Genomic DNA, 7,271 nt, shown 5'->3' with positions numbered 1-7,271 from the left:
ACACTCGCACAACTTCGCTCCGGCTACTGCAGCAGGTTGAACTCCTACTTGAGTAGGTTGAATGAGGATGTGCCGAATGAGTGTCCGGCATGCGGAGAGACCCCACATGACTCGAAACATCTCTTCGCATGCCCGGAAAACCCGACAACCCTAACGGCCTTGTCCCTGTGGACAAATCCCACAGAAGCTGCACGCTTCCTAGGGTTGCCGTTAGTGGAACTTGACGCAACGACTGAGATACCAACCGATAGCCGCTACAACAACAACAGCGCCATCACTACACAGATAAGCGAAAGAATGAAACAACGTCGACCATTCGACAGGACGGTTCCAGTCGTAGTTGACCTGTCGAAGGGATTCAGATCGGCGAATCATGCAAACCCCTTGCCAAGACGTCCAGAACTCATCGCTTCCAGTTTCTACGAAACGGTAGATAACCAGCTATATGTGTGGACGCCAATCTTCAGATAATCATAATCATTCGTTAACGGCATGTAATGAGCATTCAAGCTAAGTAAGCAAANTATTCAGATCGGCGAATCATGCAAACCCCTTGCCAATACGTCCAGAACTCATCGCTTCGAGTTTCTACGAAACGGTAGATAACCAGCTATATGTGTGGACGCCAATCTTCAGTTGAATTCTGCCACGCCAAGTCTTACAGCCGCACTCAGAGTCGTTTAATGATTACTTAAAGTAACGATTCCCCCTCAGAGTCAAATAATCATTCGTTAACGGCATGTAATGAGCATTCAAGCTAAGTAAGCAAAAACTTTTACTTAACTTTTTAATGAATGATTTTGAAATTTTTAGTTTGTTTTCAATAAATTTCATTTTCGATAAAGTTGCTGTAACAGTGGCAATGGTCCAGTGAGCAGAGAACTTTCGTGCCATTCAAGAGATCCGAGTTCATTCCTCGGCAACGAATTTTCATATTTTTTATTTTATTTAACGTTTGGAAACTTTTTTGATTCATCTTGTTTCTTTTAGTTTCAGTTTCTCAAATTTTTAATTTTTCCAGTTATAATTTTTTTTTCATTTCGTTTAGTCTTTAGAAAACTTATTGCTAAACAATAAATATAATAGCACTATTAGCACATCTTTCAATTACTCAATCGAAATACAGAAAAGAGCTTTCAAGCTGAGATATAAAGACTTCTGTCTCTCGAAAGACTGAGGAGAGTTGAAAGACAGATGCCAAAATTGGCATCTTATTGGTTTTGTTTGTCTTTTAGCAAACAATTTCTAAAAATTTAATCAAATAAAAAAAAAGTGTTTCCTTTTTAAAGCAATCAAATCTATAAATCAAAACAAAATTAGACCAAAAAGCAAAATTCAATAAAGACAGTTTATAAAAATTTAACAAGAAAAAATAAATAAATAAAAAAGGAGAAAGAAAATTTTCCTGCCCTAGCACTCGAACTCGGATATCTCGAATGGCACGCCAGTGCTCTGCTCACTCAGCCTTGCGTTTGCTGAGCCAGTGCGAGCAAAATGATATAAATACTTATTTTTATTTTTTTTAAAACTGAACGAAAAAAGTGAGTGATGCCACAAAAATAAAGAGCCGCAACTGGGGCCATACTCAAATTTTTTATTTGATAATTTTTAACTCTGAAAGGAACATTAATTAACAGATTTAACCAAAGCATATTCAACAAGGTAGAAGTGACAATTCAGTCGAGCTCTCTCATACCTGACTGTAATGTCAAAAAATGTAAACAAAGAAATTAACCCTTTGTTATGCATTTACCATATTTGATAGAACTCAACATCTTTGAAATGAAAGTTTTTGTAAATATGAAAATATTTAAAATCTCATTGTTATCAGCTTCATTTTATTTATTGAATTTTTGAGTTAATGTAAATATGGGAATGCATACTTACACAAAATTACACACTAAATGAAACACACTCATTTATAAAACCGTTTTGACAATTTTCTTGCTTTTACTATCCCAATGTTTTGAAGCATTTATTTTTTTATTCAAATACTTAATTCTAAAGTATATTAGACATTAAAAAAGTTTGATTCTTCTAAATTTACATCAGAACTTAACTTCAATAATTTAGCTATTAAATTTTTGCTATTCGAAATTTCCTTTCCATTAAATTTATTAAAAATTACTTTCAGTTTCTTTATGTCAACAAGGAATACTGGTTTAGGTTTTATCAGACCACCATTTGAAATTTGGCCTATCCATGTATGTATATGAAAGGGAGATTTTCTTTTCATATTCGGTATGCACCTGGGACCAAACGCGTCCACTTAGAAATACTCGGCTGCGATGGGCAACAAATAAAGTCACGACCACACGTGAAGAGTCTCCTAATGAAACATCGCAGCAATTTGCCCACCGTTGCCGCTTCACTTGACAATTCGAATGTTTAAAATAACGCACAAGTTTGTTTTCCAGGCTCTTGACTAACACAACGCACCGCTCGCAATTCCTTTTCATTTTATTATGTATTTAAAATCAGTCGCACAGCTCACAATTGAAAATTTATATAAAAAAATTTTTTTGGAATATTATAGGGTTAAGATTTGACATTTCAGTCGCAGTTCAAAAGAGAGAAATGTCGAAACCACTTCTACCTTGTTTTGCCTTGGATTTAACGATCATTAGTTAACTGCCCGTTAGGGCTAATTTAAGGGACGTTTCTGACTGCGGCTGTTAGTCGCATAGAATTGAACAGGGGGTCTCGAGGCTGCGAACATTACAAAACTGCCTCCGCGTTAGCTACAGTTGACTTGGAAACTTACGACAATGATTTTACAATCATGGCAAAGGGCCCAAACATCGAAAACCTTCGTGGAAAAAATACACTCCTATTCTGGTTGTCGTAAATAAAAACATTAACGACCGATTTTTACATGTTTTCAGTACTTCTTCATGTCGAAAGGATAAAAGGAACAACAATTTTTTGTAGATTGTTTCATTGGTTGCCTCATAACGCCAATTGAAATTTCAAATTTCGACGAACGACTGTCGTTCCGACAATAGGAATAGGGGCGACTGATCGCTCTGGTCTTTCCAATTTCTTTACTGCCCGAAACCTCACCATCTCAGCCGTGAAATCCACCGACACACTTCACCTCGTGGATTAAGGTGATCAGGCTGGAACTAGACGTCTACGTCGATGGTGCCTAAATACCGACGGTCAACCATCCCAAAATATGGGTAGTTACATTGGAAAGCATTCTCTTTTTCAGCGCATGCCTCAGCCACCCATAACAAACTACGTGTTAATGCTCAATTCTACCGCCGCTCATCAATATTGGAAAAGTGAAGTGTGGAGAGAGACCAAATGCGTCANAACGTCTACGTCGATGGTGCCTAAATACCGACGGTCAACCATCCCAAAATATGGGTAGTTACATTGGAAAGCAATCTCTTTTTCAGCGCATGCCTCAGCCACCCATAACAAACTACGTGTTAATGCTCAATTCTACCGCCGCTCATCAATATTGGAAAAGTGAAGTGTGGAGAGAGACCAAATGCGTCAACGTTTGATGGATTTCGCCGACCTAACCGGGGTTAAATTGCCGAAACAACAGCCCTTGGTCGGGTAAAACTCGAGCCATTCCGGTAAGTAGAACCGGCTGTCGTGGGAATCCAGGATGCCTTCTGATGTCGCTCCAACACCACCTTCACGACTAGGCCCAGATGCTCCCAATCAAGGAGCATAACACAATACTCTGCAAGCAGTTTCCAGTAGGGAGCCACAGGCGTGGTTACCCAAATAGACAGCTGCTTGCAGAAGAACCCTCGCCAGGGCACGTCGGGAGGCGTCTCTACGAACTGGGGGACGAAGTCCAGAGGTTCATTAAACAACCGCTGAACCCAACCGCATACAGACAGGCCCTGAATGACATTCACAGATCTCAAGTTATGTAGACTTTCGCCCTGTGAATGCCGTTCTGGGCACACAACCACCTGACGTGGACGGGACAGAACTTTGCCTGCCTCGGGATACCCGCACCACAATAGCCCAACTTCGCTCTGCATATTGCAGCAGGCTTAACTCATACCTGAGCAAAATAAACGAGGATGTGCCCAGTCAATGCCCGGCATGCGGTGAGTCGCCATTCCCACGACAGCCGGTTCTACGTACCGGAATGTCTCGGGGTTTACCCGACCAAGGGTTGTTGTTTCGGCGATCTAACCCCGTTTAGGTCGGCGAAATCCCTCAAAAGTTGTGCGTCCATAGGGCTACATTTTCTTCGCATACTTCTGCTCAGGGCTAGCATTGAGTCAACCCTGGACCAGAAACATATACCTGCTGCGTGTGCCAGAGACGATTACACCGCAATACGTGCAATGGGTGGAGCCATCTCCGAGTTTGCTCAGGTCTCACGACTCATAGGCAGTGGGCCACCGCGTACGTGGCCCCTTCCTGCGATAATTGAGCTGCCCCCACGGCACAACAGAGTCCGCCTGAGCAACTCAACACAAAAACAACCGCACCACAACACAATACAATACAATAGTCAAGTGCAACACTTGCCTTGGCTGGTGTTACTTTAGGGCATGCTCAAGATTGCGCACCAAGCGAGATTGGTCCAGGGAGCATGCGGGCCTCCTCGTGCAGGTGGTGTTGCGGCGACATCAGAAGGCATCCTGTCGCTGTCCTGAGTGCCGTGTTCAGGCAAGTCTGTAGGGGAGAGGGTTAGGCTCCGTGCAGTGAAGAAGCGAGAAAGCTCGGCGAGATAGCCGTTTACTTTCGAGCACAAGTCATCAATTCCATTCGCAGACTCCATTATCGAACAATCGTCAGTATAAGCGACTATCGGGACTCGCTCTCGTGGTTGAGGGAGCTTTGAAATGTAAAAGTTAAACAGTACTGGGGAAAGGACAATGCTCTGCGTGCAGTTTCTGGTTGGAGCCCTCGTCCAGGCACGTCAGAAGGCATCTTTACGAACTGAGGGACGAAGTCCAGAGGTTCATCAAACAACCTCTGGACCCNACAATGCTCTGCGTGCAGTTTCTGGTTGGAGCCCTCGTCCAGGCACGTCAGAAGGCATCTCTACGAACTGAGGGACGAAGTCCAGAGGTTCATCAAACAACCTCTGGACCCGACAGCTTATCGACAGGCCTTGAACGGCATTCACAGAGAGGCAGTCTCGAGTTATGTAGACCCGCGACCTGTGAATGCCGTTCTGGGCATACAACCACCAGACGTGGACGAGGCAGAACTTCGTCTGCCTCGGGAGACTCGGACCACAATAGCCCAACTGCGCTCTGGTTACTGCAACTCATACCTGAGCAGATTAAACAAAGATGTTCTCAACGAATTCCCGGCATGCGGAGAGTCGCCCTATGACTCTCAGCATCTCTTCGTATGCCCTCTAAATCTCACCTCCCTAACGCCCCTGTCCCTATGGACAGACCCCGTCGAGGCGGCACGCTTCCTGGGGCTACCGCTAGTAGAGCTTGACGACAACCATTCGAGATTAGGATCTTCTCGATTCGGTACTTCTTTCTTGAAAGACGCCTGGGAAAGTTCCCAGGGGCTTCAAGAACTTGAAAACTACTACTCTATGCATGTCGTCCCTGCGGAGCAGAACTAGAGAGACCTGGGAGCTCAGCTTGTCCCTGTTGGTGGATAACGAAACCTTACATTTACCAAAGCCCTCTCGCAAAATTAATGAGAGTCCGCTTCGCAGCTTGTTCAACTGATATATGCAATGGCGCTGCCGTCGGACATTTCTGCATTGCCCCATACTGCAAACAAACGCCAGGCGTTGAATCTCGGTGAGGGACTGCATCTCGGTTGCTAGGATAGTCTTCGAAGCCCAAGCCACCGCCCCTTAGGTTATTGTTGGTTGTTGGAGATGTAATTGAATCTCCTTGACAGCGTCATAGAATCAACATAAGTCGCTTGCCCACATACCTAAATTGTACAGGTGACCTCTTAACCTACAATGGTTCGTCAAAAAACCATGATTCTTAGTTTCTCGTTACGGAGGCCCAAGCGTATCCTGTATATTTTCAGATTGTATCCTCCTAGTAAGCTTTTGGATTGACGGAGTCACATCGTATTACGTCAATGCTGTTACCTTAGTTCGGTGTTTTCCTTCCTGAGCGCTTCATACATAGCGAAAAGAAGGGCTCCGGTCCTATCAGGGTCGAAGCAGCGGCCAGTCTAGCTAACACGCCTCAAATGTGCCCTGGTATCCATAGCAATTGGAAGGTATTGTTTATTGTGCGTTAAGCCTCTCTACACACCCGAGGACCACTGAAGATTTGATCTCGCAGGATGAGAGAGCCTTGAGTGCCACCTGGCTGTCGCTCGAGATTAGGATCTTCTCGATTCGGTACTTCTTTCTTGAAAGAAGCCTGGGAAAGTTCCCAGGGGCTCCAAGAACTTGAAAACCACTACTCTATTCATGTCGTCCCTGGGGAGCAGAACTAGAGAAAGCTGGTAGCTCAGCTTGTCCCTGTTGCTGGATAACAAAACCTTACATTTACCAAAGCCCTCTCGTAAAATTAATGAGAGTCCGCTTTGCAGCTTGTTAAACTAATATATGCAATGGCGCTGCCGTCGGACATTTGTTCATTGCCCCGGTATTGCAAACAAACGCCAGGCGTTGAATCTCGGTGAGGGACTGCCTCACGGTTGCTAGGATATTCCTCGAAGCCCAAGCTACCACCCCTTAGGTTATTGTTGGATGTTGTTGTTGTTGTTGTAACAGCATACAAATTCCCCAAAGAGTTTTTGGGGGGTGTTTCAGGAGTGACACTCCTTGGCCAGATGTAAATCTGGGTCGTTCCGGTTACGTAGACCCGACTTTCATGGGTCGTTGGTCGTAAATTAATGGTGTACACACGTCTTAGGCTCCTTGGAGTGCAACGCCAGGATTTACCCGCGAGCCATTTCCACACCAGCAACGCTCTCGCAACGCTGGAGGTGTCTGCCTCGACATGAGTCCTCCGCACGAGTTTGCATTCCAGGATAAGTCCCAGATTAGAGTACGACCGATTAATCAGCTGATGCCGAGGCTAGTATCGACCAAAAAAATCGGCTATTTGATCATGTTTTTATTTTGTTACTAGCCAATGCCCGCTTACTTCGCGGCGCCTAATAAGAGCTTTTGCGTTGGCCAATGCAAAAGAGCGTTTAAAAACAAAATTAGTCTGTAAAGTCAAAATTTTTGATTTAAGTTGAAACCACTAAGGCGCAGTATCCTCATCACACATAGGCCAATAATAGTAACGCTGTGATACCATATGGAATACCAATCCCTTTCGGTGTCATGAGCTTTACCG

This window comes from Rhagoletis zephyria, unplaced genomic scaffold (genome assembly GCF_001687245.7).
Source record: "Rhagoletis zephyria isolate East Lansing unplaced genomic scaffold, Rhagoletis_zephyria_1.1 Rzeph_scaffold_06262, whole genome shotgun sequence".
Classification (NCBI taxonomy): Eukaryota; Metazoa; Arthropoda; class Insecta; order Diptera; family Tephritidae; genus Rhagoletis; species Rhagoletis zephyria.
This window is presented reverse-complemented; position numbering follows the sequence as displayed.